This window comes from Bombina bombina, chromosome 2, assembly GCF_027579735.1.
Source record: "Bombina bombina isolate aBomBom1 chromosome 2, aBomBom1.pri, whole genome shotgun sequence".
Taxonomy (NCBI): Eukaryota; Metazoa; Chordata; class Amphibia; order Anura; family Bombinatoridae; genus Bombina; species Bombina bombina.
This window is the reverse complement of record NC_069500.1, coordinates 188,612,705-188,628,658: the sequence shown is the minus strand read 5'-3', so window position 1 is coordinate 188,628,658 and position 15,954 is coordinate 188,612,705.

The following is a 15,954-nucleotide window of genomic DNA, read 5'->3' as shown; positions in this document are numbered from 1 at the left end:
GTACTTAAAAGTTGGATACACATACACACAGTTTTCATTTACATTATGTGGTAGCGCCTCAGTAAAGGTACCTATGTTCATGTGACTATTAAACAATGTATAACCGAATTTTTTGTGAAAATTGCAACATATAACCTGGCATAATAACTGTACCAATAAGAGTCTATGTGTATATTGAATACGTATTAATGTATAAAACTTTAGTCTAATATTTCTTTATAATAATTTCTAATTGTCTTAGCTCACACAGATGTCCTTTAACTATGCACTTACACTGGGAGCTAGCATCAGTTCTATTCAATTTAATTTAATTTGTGTGAAGTGTTACTTATTATGTTACATATTTAGCAGCTTTAGAGTTAATCACTGGTGTGTGGCTACAGAAATGGGCGTCTCTCATTCTTAATTGTCTTACCAATCAGGTACTGTGTTACCTGTTTTAAGTTTCTAGAGAGTATGGTATAGCATGCTATGACTACGGCCACCTTGGCCGAAACATGTTAGCAGCTCCACGTTGCTCTTTTCTGTTTTGGGATGCCTCCCATTTTTAACCTATTTTGAATAAAGCCTTTGGATTTTACTAACAGCGGCTCACCTCTTCATTTACCTGCATCTTTACCAGCATATTAAACCGCTGTCACCACCCGCCTGGTCGGGCCTTGAAAGTTAGCCCAGGTACCTTCATCCTGATTGGGACTTCCCCCCCCCTCCGCACGCACGTCACGGAGGACGTCAGTGGAGCCTCTTTTTCGGACAGCAGCAACACACGCTGGCAACGTGTGTCTGAGGATAAGTCAGATCAGCAGCTTACGGCAGGTGGAGGACCGGCTCTTTGAGTCGGGCAGAGGAAGTCACGGCCCCGGAGTCCTCCTTGCGCCCAAAAAAGCGATCGACTACTGAGGTATAATTCTTTTTCCAGCTACTGCACCAAGAGGTAGGGGGGGGGGATATATATATATCCATAAGGACTATATTGTTTACTGCCTTACAGGTCCTGGTGAAGACAAAGTTCATTAACAAGTTTTTATACGGACTTTTCTCTTCTTTTTTTTTTTTTTTTTTTTTTAATTAATGAACTGTTGCAGTGTGCCTCTTTGCATCTTGTAATATACTGTAAATAGAAACATGTATTTAGCATAAAAATAATATTGTCCTGTATGAGAAGAACATTGGAATGTGAAATATTAAAAACGCCTGTCAAGTTAGCACGCAAGTGATAAAGGTTTTTTCTTCTGCACTGTCCATTGAAGTCTATGGGGAGAAAAAGTTAGCACTATTGTAATATCCAAGGTTCTGAAGCTAACATTGGGATTAGTTTGCAAGCAGAAGTTTTACTTTCAACTAACTTGTGTGCCACTTCTAATCTAGCCCTATATATTTTTAGGAGTCATTGTTAAAAAATCATGATTAATTAAAATATTTTTCTTCTGAAGTCCATGTCAGTTTAATTAAGACCTGGCCTTTAAAGGGACAGTAAACTATTATTATTATTATTATTATGAATAAACATTGAAGGTAAAAGTGGGAAATGAAAACATATAGGGCTAGATTACGAGTGGCACGCTAATGATGTTACTAGTGCATTTTAAAACTGATTTACCATTTACTTTCAATGGATATTGCCACCATGCTAATTAGAGCAAATTTAAACGTATAGGTTGCGCTCAAGCTCAAACTGAAATAGCGCTAGAATATTTAGTGCAACTTTAGACCTTAAGTAAACTGTCAGCATTTATCATTGCCCAAGCATTTCTAGTGAAATGCTTGTGCAATGCTGCATATTCATGGCCAATTGGCCGCTAGCAGGGGGTGTCAATCAACCCGATCGTATCCGGTCGGGCTGATTGCTGTCCGCCGCCTCAGAGGTGGCGGACGAGTTAAGGAGCAGTGGTCTTAAGACCGCTGCTTCTTAATTCCTGTTTCCGGCGAGCCTGAAGGCTCTCGCGGAAACAGCTGCATAAGGCTGCATATGGGGCTTGATAAGTCGGCCCCTAAGGATTAAAAGCAAAAATTCTCTTGGTATCTCAGAAGCCTGCTCATGTCTCGTGCACTATCTGGCAGCAGTATTGCAAGAATGTTATCCATTTGCAAGAAAACTTGATAACAGCACTATTTCCTGCCATTTAGTGCCCCAGACCTATGTACCTCTTCAACAAAAAATACAATGGGAACAAAGCAAATTCGACAATAGATGTCAATTGGAAACTTTTGAATGATATGCTCTGTCTGAATCACAAAATATTTTTTGGGGTTTCATATACCTTTCAATGTAAATTTCTGTAGATTGATCTAGCAGAATGTCAGATTAGAGCAAGTGGTCAATAACTGAAAAGGCTTTCTTCAGAATCTGAATATGGCATTTAGTATAGAAGAACGTGTTTAAAAATGTTACTTAAAGTGATGATAAACTCTCCCCTTTGTAAAAACAGATCCAGAATGTTGGTGATATTTTTGATGGCGTTTCATTCATCAGTTGTAATTAAGTTGATTTATAACTTACTTTTTAATGTAGATATGAAATCCAAATTCCCTGTGCTCCGTCGCCCACTTCAAAAGTACATTTTTCTGTGAGCTAAAGCTTTGAATTGTTGTCCAATCGGAGCTATAGCTACAACAAAAGTACCATATGGGGAGAGCGCTGATTGGACAATTCAAACCATTAACTCTCAAAAAATTGGGTTTTATATCTATATTTAAAAGTAAGTTATAGTTATATTACATCTGATGAATGAAACTCCATCTAAAATATCACTAACTTTCTGGATCTGATTTTACAAAGGGGAGACTATGAGCTTGGAAAAAGCGAGGAAATAACAGTTTAGTTGTAAAATGCATTGAATACCTTAGAAGCTAAACGCAACATGATTCTCTTGTGCAGTGCTGGTACTACAATAGGATAAACCAGGCAGCATACAACTGCAGGGGCTTCGGTGACAGCAGCTGTGTTATAGCTTTTTTTAATTTACACATAGAATTTTCATTCAAAAACACCTAACCATTTTACCCAGATTCTGCATGTATACATTTTTATAGCACCCTCTAAGCATACATTTTTATAGTTTACCCTAAGGAAGTCAGCATTTTACCAGTTGCCACCCAGTCTTGGGTATGCACAGGCCACTCATTTCATTATTATTTTGGAGACTTTAACCCCTTAATGACCGAGGACGTGCCAGGAACGTTCTACAAATAAACACCCTAAAGACTTTCCTGGCACGTCCTCTGGTCTTTCAAGCGGTGGAAGTGATGCCTCGATATTGAGGCATCCTGCAATACCATTTTTTTACAAACCAATGCAGAGAGAGCCACTCTGTGGCCCTCTCTGCACCGGTAGCGATGGTGTCGGTTGGAACATCGTTGGTGGGTGGAAGCATTGGCGGGTGGGCAGCCCATCGCTACCCGGAATCCGGTTCCTCAATGTACACGCCGGGTGCCGGGAGCGTGCGGGGGAGGCCTGTGTGGGGCATGTGCATGTGCAGCAACCACTGCCATCAATGAAAATGAATAGGAAGGAGGGAGAGGGAGGGGGGAAATAAGGATTGTAGGATCTGGGAGGGGGAGAGGGAGGTTGTTGTTTTTAAACTACAGAAAAATAATTAAAAAACTTTTTTTGGGGGGGCAAAATGGGTACTGGCAGATAGCTGCCAGTACTCAAGATGGTGGCACATAGGTAGCGGGGGGAGAGTAAGAGTGCTGTTTGGGGGAGATCAGGGATGTTGGGGGCTTAGGGGGAGTCCATCAGAGCTACATAATTATTATTTAGTTTTTTTTTTAATTAAAAAAAAAGCCTTTTATTTTAGTACTGGCAGACTTTCTGCCAGTACTTAAGATGGCGGGGACAATTGTGGGGTGGGGGAGGGAAGAGAGCTGTTTGGGAGGGATCAGGGGGTGGGATGTGTCAGGTGGGAGGCTAATCTCTACACTAAAGCTAAAATTAACCCTGCAAGCTCCCTACAAGCTACCTAATTAACCCCTTCACTGCTGGGCATAATACAAGTGTGGTGCACAGAGGCATTTAGCGGCCTTCTAATGCCAAAAAGCATATATGTCTGCTATTTCTGAACAAAGGGGATCCCAGAGAAGCATTTACAACCATTTATGCTATAATTGCACAAGCTGTTTGTAAATAATTTCAGTGAGAAACCTAAAGTTTGTGAAAAAGTTTGTGAAAAAGTGAACAATTTTTTTATTTGATCGCATTTGGCGGTGAAATGGTGGCATGAAATACACCAAAAGGGGCCTAGATAAATACTTTTGGTTGTCTACTACACTACACTAAAGCTAAAATTAACCCTACAAGCTTCCTAATTAACCCCTTCTCTGCTGGGCATAATACACATGTGGTGCGCAGCGGCATTTAGCGGCCTTCTAAATACCAAAAAGCAACGCCAAAGCCATATAAGTCTGCTATTTCTGAACAAAGGGATCCCAGAGAAGCATTTACAACCATTTATGCCATAATTACACAAGCTGTTTGTAAATAATTTCAGTGAGAAACCTAAAATTGTGAAAAAGTTTCTGAAAAAGTGAACGTTTTTTTTTTAATTGAGAAACCTAAAGTTTGTGAAAAAGTTTATGAAAAAGTGAACAATTTTTTTAATTGATCGCATTTGGCGGTGAAATGGTGGCATGAAATATACCAAAATGGGCCTAGATCAATACTTTGGGATAAAATATATACATGTCAAGGGTAATTCAGGGATTCCTGAGAGATATCAGTGTTCCAATGTAACTATCGCTAATTTTGAAAAAAAAAATGGTTTGGAAATAGCAAAGTGCTGCTTGTTTTTATTGCCCTATAACTTGCAAAAAAAGCAAAGAACATGTAAACATAGGGTATTTCTAAACTCAGGACAAAATTTAGAAACTATTTAGCATAAGAGTTTTTTTGGTGGTTGTAGATATGTAAGATTTTGGGGGTCAAAGTTAGAAAAAGTCTGTTTTTTTTCCATTTTGTCATCATATTTTATATATATTTTTTATAGTAAATTATAAGATATGATGAAAATAATGGTATCTTTAGAAAGTCCATTTAATGGCAATATGTGTTGGTACAGTAAATGAGTAAGAGGAAAATTACAGCTAAACACAAACACAGCAGAAATGCAAAAATAGCCTTGGTCCCAGACGGTCAACAAATGGAAAAGTGCTTTGGTCATGAAGGAGTTAAACTATATTTAAGAAAATGTGACTGAGCAATAGCTGATACTTAATGGTATAAACTTTGAATGTAGGCTGTAAAATACTCAGCAATATTTGCCATTGAGAATTATTGCATACAGTGTATATTTCACAGCAATAATGGAGGACCATATGGTGTGAAAAACATTCATGCCCCTATTCTTGCTAAACATCATCATCATGAATATTCTGATAATGAATTTGCTGTGTAACAAACAGCCCAAATAGAACTTGTGGATTTATTATAGCAATTAAGTGGCTCCCTCTGTGTTTGAAGGGGTAGGTGTCTCTTTGTGGCATGCAATATATATGATTGCTCGTCACTCCATACAAATTGGAGTTAAACACGAAGCAAACAGAGGCAAATAATTTGAGAGCTAAATAACTTATTTTAAAAAAAAAAAAGAATTTAGGAGGCATTAAACAAGACTTTGTTTTGTGATTTGTAAAAGTAGCTTTTAAACACGCTGATTTTTTTTGCCTGAATAAAAATGGGAAGAAAAAATGAAATGGAAACTAATACATCAGCATCAGTTCTGTACTTTTTCTGAATGCTTATAAGCTGCCGCATTACTAAATTGCCTATTGGTTTAGAGTTGAAAATGTCATCTTAATAAAAAAAAAAAAACAGTTTTGCTGTGGAATGCCGGAGGGGGCTATAGAAATATAATTATAATGGAGCTAAAGTATTGCATCTGAAAAAAAAGAAAGAAAGGTCAATGTAGGTAAATATCGAAAATAATATAGATTAAGGGGTATATTTAACATAGTGCAAGCGGACATGATACGATGTAGCGTATCATGTCCGCTGCACACCGATAAATGCCGAAAGCATACGCTGTTGGCATATATCATTGCACCAGCAGTTACTGTGAGCTGCTTGTGCGATGCTGCCCCCTGCAGATTTGTGGCCAATCGGCTGCTAGCAGGGGGTGTCAATCAACCCGATTGTATTTGATCGGGTTGATTTCTGTCCGTAGCCTCAGAGCAGGTGAACAAGTTATGAAGCAGCGATCTTGAGACCACTGGTTCATAACTTCTGTTTGGCTTGATAAATCGGCCCCTAAGAATAAGATTTTAGTTCAGTTTTAATTTACCATCACTTTAATCAACCAAAGAGCATTAGTGGGAAGCACATGACAGCCAATGAGCATTAGCACGAAGTACCTATCTGCCAATGAGCACTAGTGGAATGTATATAACTGATACTACTGTATTAGTTTAAATTTTATACAAATTTCATGCAAAGCATCAATTAGTTTAAATGTTGTTCTATCAGATGGATAAAAGAACATTTTTAAATAAAAAATTCCTTTAAGGTAAGTACATATACAGTACATAAAGTATTGTGAAAAAGTGAAAATCGTCTTATAATGCTGCATCATGATAGCTTGTGTAGGTGGTAATGATCCTAGCGTATAGGAAGCAAAATAATGAATAATAGCTTTAAGAGATGATTTCAACCTATTTTTAGATAACCCACCCAGTAAAGTTTAGTGTTTGTATAGCTCTTTTAATTTAAAAACAGATTTACTTTGTGGTACAGTACTCAATTTCAGGTGGTTGCAGGTACATGTCAATATCCCATCTTCAGCCAAGAATTAAATATTAGTACATTCATCTCATCTCTCTACAGGTCTGTTTCTCCTCTGCTTTCTTTGTGTCCCTAGAAATCCACTCCCTGGTAATTTCCCGACTTGACTACTATAATAACCCACTAACTGGCCTCCCTCTCTCCCACCTCTCCCCCATTCAATCCATCATAAATGCTTCTGCCAGGCTAATCCACCTCTCCTGATGCTCTGTATCTGCTGCTCCTCTCTGTTAGTCCCTTCACTGGCTCCCCATTCACAGCAGAATTAAATTAAAAATTCTCACCTTGACCTATAAAGCCCTCACCAATGCTGCCCCACCCTACCTGTCCCCCCTCATCAACAAATATACTCCAGCCCACCCCCTAAAATTCAACAATGACCTGCTCCTTACGTCCTCTACCATCACCTCCTCCTATGCTAGACTACAGGACTTCTCTCGTGCAGCAACAACCCTCTGGAATGCACTTCCTCGAGCTATCAGACTTTCCCCTAACCTGTCCTCTTTTAAACGCTCCCTAAAGACCTTTTTGTTCAGGGAAGCTTATCACCCAACTCAGTAACAAATGATTTTCACTTAACCAACAGTTGCCCTAATCTAACTCCTCACTAACATTCTCACCTTTGCAGTCTCCACCTCCTGTTTCCCATCCTCCTACTCATCTAGATTGTAAATTCCCACGGGAATAGGGTGCTCAATACCCCCTGTATTTGTCTGTAAAATGTTGTCTTATATTGTATTGTCTCACTGTTGTACTTATATCGTTGTACCCATGGACAGCGCTGCGGAATCTGTTGGCACTTTATAAATAAAATAATAATACATTTGAACTGATATGAGAATGTTAGTTGTGTAAATAGGCTTCTTAGTATAATGGCGATAATTCGATTTACTTAAAGTATATGGTTTATTGCTATGGATCTATGCTAAAGGATTTTGTATACCATGGTTTTCGAATCATTGCTGCTTTAGCAAACTTTTTAGCCCTTTGTCTGCAGGGGTTGTCTATAGAGCTTTGCATTGTGAATCAGTTTAGTTGATAGAGGGTTATTAACTCTTAGTTTTCATATAAATGCTAATTTTGGTTATTAAACAGTTAATAAAATCTTTGTATTGTCTACAGCATTATTGATGCTGGTGTAGTGAGGGATTTTACCATAAGTCCTCAATACTCATTTCCCCACTGACTTATAGGGGCATATTTATCAAGGTCTGGCGGACCTGATCCAACACTGCGGATCAGGTCCGCCAGACCTCGCTGAATACGGCGAGCAATACCCTCGCCATATTCAGCATTGCACCAGCAGTTCACAAGAGCTGCTGGTGCAATGCCGCCCCCTGCAGACTCGTGGCCAATGGGCCACCAGCAGGGGGGTGTCAATCAACCCGATCGTACTCGATCGGGTTGTATTGTGGCGATGTGTGTCCGCCTGCTCAGAGCAGGCGGACAGGTTATGGAGCAGCGGTCTTTGTGACCGCTGCTTCATAACTGCTGTTTCTGGCGAGCATGCAGGCTCGCCAGAAACACGGGGCATCAAGCTCCATATGGAGCTTGATAAATATGCCCCTAAATGTAAAGGTACTATTTAATTCGACTGTATAGATGATTTCTATGACAACTTGAAGTTTTTGAAAAAGATATAATAGCTGCATTTGCAGTGTATTTCAAATTTATTTATATAGATGCCAAATTTAAAGTGTATAAACAATAGCCATTTTTTTTATTATTTGAACATGTCATTTTGTATGACCGGTTAAGAAATTTGTAGAAAATAGAACAAATTAAAAATAGTGTAGTCATCAAATATTTGATAAAAAAACACACAAACAATAAATAAACAACATAAATCTACAAATTTATGGTTGATACAATAGGAAACTCAATATCTATCTTACCGAACAGTTAAAAAGTGTAAAGATGCCCCGCTAAAGAAATTGTATGAAGTATTGATAATATGGAAGGTATTTGGGTGACTGTGGAAAGTGGGGTTAGCAATGTGTTTATGATAGGGGTTGTATATAGGCCTCCATTACAGGATGAAAGACTGAACATTCTCTTAATAGAATAAATAACCATAGTGACCATGAAGAGTAAGGTTATAGTAGTGGGGACCTTTAATTTGCCTGACATAGAAGGAAAGATTAAATACACACAGAGAGAAATGCACTCACAGGAACGAACAACCAGCTCAATACCATTGTTAGCCTGTTCTATGGCGATTTACCACCTGGGTGCAACTTCTTTTAGCCCAGCAATGCTTTTGACAGAGTAGAACTTTCCTGTAGTATATCAGTCTGATCCCGCCTATTACAGTCAGTCCAGCACCGAAATACCAGGCAATTCCTCTCTGAACAAGGAACACAGTAACCCCAGACGATCGTTTCGGCCTAGAAGGAAAGATACCAGTTGGTAGACCAGCTAGAAGCAGGTATAGTCTTGAATCCTTGCAAGGGGAATCACCATAGTGATTTATGAAGGAACCAACTTGAAAGGAAGCTATATTAGATGTAATATTTACAAACAGTGATACAGTATCCAACTGTTTAGTAGTCATCTACAGCTACTGTCCGCCCAAACTTAAACAAAAGTTTCAGACTTTAGGAAGGCTGATTTCTCATACATGGAAGAATACCTAACCAACTATTTATGACTAGATTACAAGTGGAGCTGTATTTTGCACTTCCGCTAGAGCAATAACTCTGCTAGAATTAAGATTTTTGCGCTAGTCGGAATGCACTGGTATTACAAGCTGAAAGTAAACTGTTTTTGCTCTCATGTATTCCCCCATAGACGTCAATGGAGGAAAAAAAGTGGGAAAAAACCTAAACACCTCACTCTTGCGCAAACACGATCACATATTCTTATTTAGCGCTAATCCAACATAAAAATATGAATATTTCATATTCCAATGTTCTTTACATAACAAAATATGTTCTATTTATTCCGAAATACATATTTCTACATATATCTTTTTGTTACAATATATATTTATATATATAAAATTATATATAGGTATAGAATAGATATATACAGATATATATATATATATATATATATATAGGAATATCTATCTATAAATACATATTCTGCTATGGGTAGAACATTGGAATGTGAAATATTAACAGTGAAGACATAGTTGAAACCTGTATTTAATATGAATATTGCATAAATATGCTTTTACATGTTTTTATCTACTTGACTGCAAAGGGGTCCAATGTACTCATTCTCATTCAAATCTTCAGCTCAAGCCACCGGATACCATCTGCCTGGGTGCAAAAATGCAATAAACATATCCTCCAAAAGAACGCACTCTCAGGACTTTGACAAAAACGAACCACAATTTATTTAATGTTTTCGGAGATCAACTGTCCTTCATCAGTATCCTGATGTAGGATAGTTAATCTCAGAAAACGTTAAATAAATTGTGGTTCGTTTTTGTGAAAGTCCTGAGAGTGCATTCTCTTGGAGGATATATATATATATATATATATATATACAGTATGTGTGTACTTATGTATTCATGTGTTTATATGTGTATGCATGTTTGTAAATACATCTATACACATATAAATACATAAATACATCTGTACACACATACAAACATATATATATACAGTATATATATATATATATATATACATATTTAAACATGTATATGTACGTATCTCTATGTTAAAGGCCTTTGTAGCCTTTTTTTCTAACACCTAAGACCTCATATCTTTGAGCCCTCATAACTTCTAGTGAACTGCTTGTGCAATGCCGCCCCCTGCAGATTCGCAGCCAATTTGCCGCTAGCAGGGGGTGTCAATCAACCCGATCGTATGCAATTGAATGGATTGTTGTCCACCGCCTCAGAGCAGGAGGACGAGTTAAGGAGCAGCGGCCTTAAGACCGCTGCTTCTTAACTCCTGTTTCCGGTGAGCCTGAAGGCTCGCACGGAAACAGCTGCATCAAGCTCCATTCAGAGCTTGATGAATCAGCCCCATAAACTGTAATTCCTTGGTCTAGACTCACAAATTATGAACTAAGTAGAATGGTGGCTTAAATATAGGTGACAGAATGCATTCAGCAGAGCTGGTAGTTACTAATGGTGTTCCTCATGGCTCAGTTCTGGGGCCTGTTTTCTTTAACATATTTATCCGCGATATCAACAAAAGGCTACAGGGTAAAAGTATGACTGTTTGCAGATGTTACAAACATTTGTAATAGAGATGATATTCTGCAGGGTCCAAAAGAGTAGCAATACCAAAAATTGGAGGATTTGACAAATGACTAGGATCCAAAGTTTAACATTGCAAAGTGCAAAATTATACATATAGGATTGATCTTGAAGGGATATCATCAAAGATCTTGAGTTTATCCCTTTGTGTACATACACACATACGCCTAGCTTTGGAGTTCTGCGTTAGCCTTAAAAAGCAGCGTTAAGGGGTCCTAATGCTGCTTTTAACGCCCGCTGGTATTACGAGTCAGACAGGAAAGGGTCTACCGCTTACTTTTTTTCTGCGACTTGAGGCTACCACAAATCCCCTTACGTCAATTGCGTATCCTATCTTTTCTATGGGATTTGCCTAACGCCGGTATTACGAGTCTTGGAAGAAGTGAGCGGTAGAGCCTCTACCGCCAAGACTTCAACCGCACAAAAAAGTCAGTAGTTAAGAGTTTTATGGGCTAACGCCGGAACATAAAGCTCTTAACTACAGTGCTATAAAGTACACTAACACCCATAAACTACCTATGAACCCCTAAGCCGAGGCCCCCCCCACATGATAAAAAACCATATAATAAAATGTTTTAACCCTTAATCTTCCGACCGGACATCGCCGCCACCTACATTATCCCTATGAACCCCTAATCTGCTGCCCCTAACATCGCTGACACCTATATTATATTTATTACCCCCTAATCTGCCCCCCCCCAACATCGCCGCCACCTACCTACACTTATTAACCCATAATCTGCCGACCGGACATCGCCGCCACTATAATAAATGTTTTAACCCCTAAACCGCCGCACTCCCGCCTCGCAAACACTATAATAAATTATATTAACCCCTAATCTGCCCTCCCTAACATCGCCGCCACCTACCTAAAATTATTAACCCCTAATCTCCCACCCCCAACGTCGCCTAATAGTTACATTGTAGCTATTTTAGGATTTATATGTATTTTACAGGCAACTTTGTATTTATTTTAACTAGGTACAATAGCTATTAAATAGTTAATAATTACCAATTTACCTGTAAAATAAATCCTAACCTAAGTTACAAATACACCTACACTATCAATAAATTAATTAAATAAACTACAAATATCTAAACTAAAATACAATTAAATACACTAAACTAAATTACAAAAAAAACAAAACACTAAATTACAAAAAATAAAAAAAATTACAAGATTTTTAAGCTAATTACACCTATTCTAAGCCCCCTAATAAAATAACAAAGCCCCCCAAAATAAAAAAAATTCCCTACCCTAATCTAAATTACAAAAGTAATCAGCTCTATTACCAGCCCTTAAAATGGCCTTTTGTGGGGCATTGCCCCAAAGTAATCAGCTCTTTTACCTGTAAAAAAAACAACAACCCCACCCATTACAACCCACCACCCACATACCCCTACTCTAACCCACCCAATCCCTCCTTAAAAAAACCTAAGTCTAACCCCCAAGTGCTCCTTACCTGTCCTGAAGACCATGCGGAGAAGGTCCTGTTCCAGGCGGAGAAGTCTTCTTCCAGGCGGCGACCTTTTCTTCTTCCAGGATCCAGCCGGCGCGGAGTGGAGGAGTTGAAGCCCGATGACCGCTGAGCTGAAGACCGTCCATCTGGAACTGAAGATCGGCGACGCTGGAACTGAAGACCGCTGGAACTAAAGACCGGAGCATGGAGGATCCTCTTCATACGATCGCCGCCGTACACTGAATAGGAATTCAAGCTACACAATTAAAAATGGCGTCCCTTGAATTCCTATTGGCTGATTTGAGCCTTCAAATTCAAATCAGCCAATCAGATGCGAGCTACTTTAATTCTATTGGCTGATTTGAATAGCCAATAGAATAAGAGCTACTGTAATTCTATTGGCTGATTAGAATAGCCAATAGAATTACAGTAGCTCTTATTCTATTGGCTATTCAAATCAGCCAATAGAATTAAAGTAGCTTGCATCCGATTGACTGATTTGAATTTGAAGGCTCAACTCAGCCAATAGGAATTCAAGGGACGCCATTTTTAATCGCGTACCTTGAATTCCTATTCATTGTACGGCGGCGATCGTATGAAGAGGATCCTCCACGCTCCGGCTTTGGTCTTTAGTTCCAGCGGTCTTCAGTTCCAGCGTCGCCGATCTTCAGTTACAGCATCACCGGACTTCAGTTCCAGATGGACGGTCTTCAGCTCCGCGGTCATCAGTCTTCAACTCCTCCACTCCGCGCCGGCTGGATCCTGGAAGAAGAAGAGGTCGCCGCCTGGAAGAAGACTTCTCCGCCTGGAACAGGACCTTTTCCGCCGGTCTTCAAGACAGGTAAGGAGCACTTGGGGTTAGACTTAGGTTTTTTAAGGGGGGATTGGGTGAGTTAGAGTAGGGGTATGTGGGTGGTGGGTTGTAATGGGGGGTTGTTGTTTTTTTACAGGTAAAAAAGCTCATTACTTTGGGGCAATGCCCCACAAAAGGTCCATTTAAGGGCTGGTAAAAGAGCTGATTACTTTTGTAATTTAGATTAGGGTAGGGAATTTTTTTTATTTTGGGGGGCTTTGTTATTTTATTAGGGGGCTTAGAATAGGTGTAATTAGCTTAAAAATCTTGTAATCTTTTTTTTATTTTTTGTAATTTAGTGTTTGTTTGTTTTTGTAATTTAGTTTAGTGTATTTAATTGTATTTTAGTTTAGATATTTTTAGTTTATTTAATTAATTTATTGATAGTGTAGGTGTATTTGTAACTTAGGTTAGGATTTATTTTACAGGTAAATTGGTAATTATTTTAACTAGGTAGCTATTAAATAGTTATTAACTATTTAATAGTTATTGTACCTAGTTAAAATAAATACCAAGTTACCTGTAAAATAAATATAAACCCGAAAATAGCTACAATGTAATTATTAATTATATTGTAGCTATCTTAGGGTTTATTTTATAGGTAAGTATTTAGTTTTAAATATGAATAATTTAGTTAATATTATTAATATTATTTAGATTTATTTTAATAATAAATAAGTTATGGGTGTTATAATTAAAAAAGGTTTAATATATATAATATAATAACTATATTAACTATATTAACCCTAATATAATTAGGGTTAATATAGTTAATATATGTAGCGGCGGTGCAGGGGGGTCAGATTAGGGGTTAATATATTTAATATAGGTGGCGGCGGAGTAGGGGGATTAGATTAGGGGTTAATATATTTAATATAGGTGGCGGCGGTGTAGGGGGATTAGATTAGGGGGTAATACATTTATAATAGGTGGCGGCGGTGTAGGGAGATTAGATTACAGGTAAAAGAGCTGATTACTTTGTGACAATGCCCCGCAAAAAGCCCTTTTAAGGGCTGGTAATAGAGCTGGTTACTTTGGGGCAATGCAACACAAAAGGCCCTTTTCAGGGTTATTTGTAGGGTTAGACTTAGGTTTAGTGGTAGGGAAATTTTAGTATTTTAGGGGTTAATAAATTTAATATAGGTGGCGGCGGTATAGGGGGATTAGATTAGGGGTTAATAATTTTAATATAGGTGGTGGCGGTATAGGGGGATTAGATTAGGGGTTAATAATTTTAATATAGGTGGCGGCGGTGTAGGGGGATCATATTAGGGGGTAATATAGTTTAAATAGGTGGCGGCGGTGTAGGGGGATCACATTAGGGGTTAATATAGTTTAAATAGGTGGCGGCGGTGTAGGGGGATCATATTAGGGGGTAATATAGTTAATGTAGGTGGCGGCGGGTAGGGGGGTCATATTAGGGGGTAATACATATAATATAGGTGGCGGGGGTCCGGGAGCGGTGGTTTAGGGGTTAATATATTTATTATTAGGAGTGAGAGGGGGATTGAGGATAGAGGGGTATACGTGTCGGGCTATGTTTGGGAGGCGTGTTAGACAGTACGGGAGATTTTATAACTTAGTCAGTTTTTTTATGCGGCGGCAGTTTCTAAAGTGCCGTAAGTCACTGGCGACTCCAGAAATTTGTACTTATGCAGATTTCTGGACATCGCTAGTTTGTCAGACTTACGGCACTTTAGCATCTGACGGCGCCGTATATGTGATAGCTCAAGTTGCGAGCTGAAACTACGGGCGGCACAAGTTTCCATGCTTGCGCCGAAACCTGCGCCGTATATCGGATCGCGCCCCTTGTAAAAAAAAATTATTTTCTGTAATTTAGTGTTTGTTTTTTTTGTATTATAGTTTAGTTTATTTCATTGTGTTTTAGTTTAGATAATTGTAGGTAATTTATTTAATTAATTTACTGATAGTGTAGTGTTAGGTGTATTTGTAACTTAGGTTAGGATTTATTTTACAGGTAATTTTGAAATTATTTTTACTAGGTAGCTATTAAATAGTTATTAACTATTTAATAGCTATTGTACCTAGTTAAAATAAATACAAAGTTGCCTGTAAAATACATATAAATCCTAAAATAGCTACAATGTAACTATTAGTTATATTGTCGCTATATTAGGGTTTATTTGATAGGTAAGTATTTAGTTTTAAATAGTAATAATTTATTTAGTTATAGTAAATTTAGTTTGTTTTATTTAAATTATATTTAAGTTAGGGGGGTGTTAGGGTTAGGGTTAGACTTAGGTTTAGGGGTTAATAACTTTACTATAGTAGCGGCGACGTTGGGGGCGGGAGATTAGGGGCTAATAATTGTAGGTATGTGGCGGCGATGTTAGGGAGGGCAGATTAGGGGTTAATAAAATTTATTATAGTGTTTGCGAGGCGGGAGTGCGGCTGTTTAGGGGTTAATACATTTATTATAGTGGCGGCAATGTCCGGTCGGCAGATTAGGGGTTAATAAGTGTAGGTAGGTGGCGGTGACGTTGGCGGGGCAGATTAGGGGGTCATAAATATAATATAGGTGTCGGCGATGTTAGGGACAGCAGATTAGGGTTTCATAGGGCTAATGTAGGTGGTGGCGGTGTCCAGAGCGGCAGATAAGGGGTTAATAATATAATGTAGGTGTCAG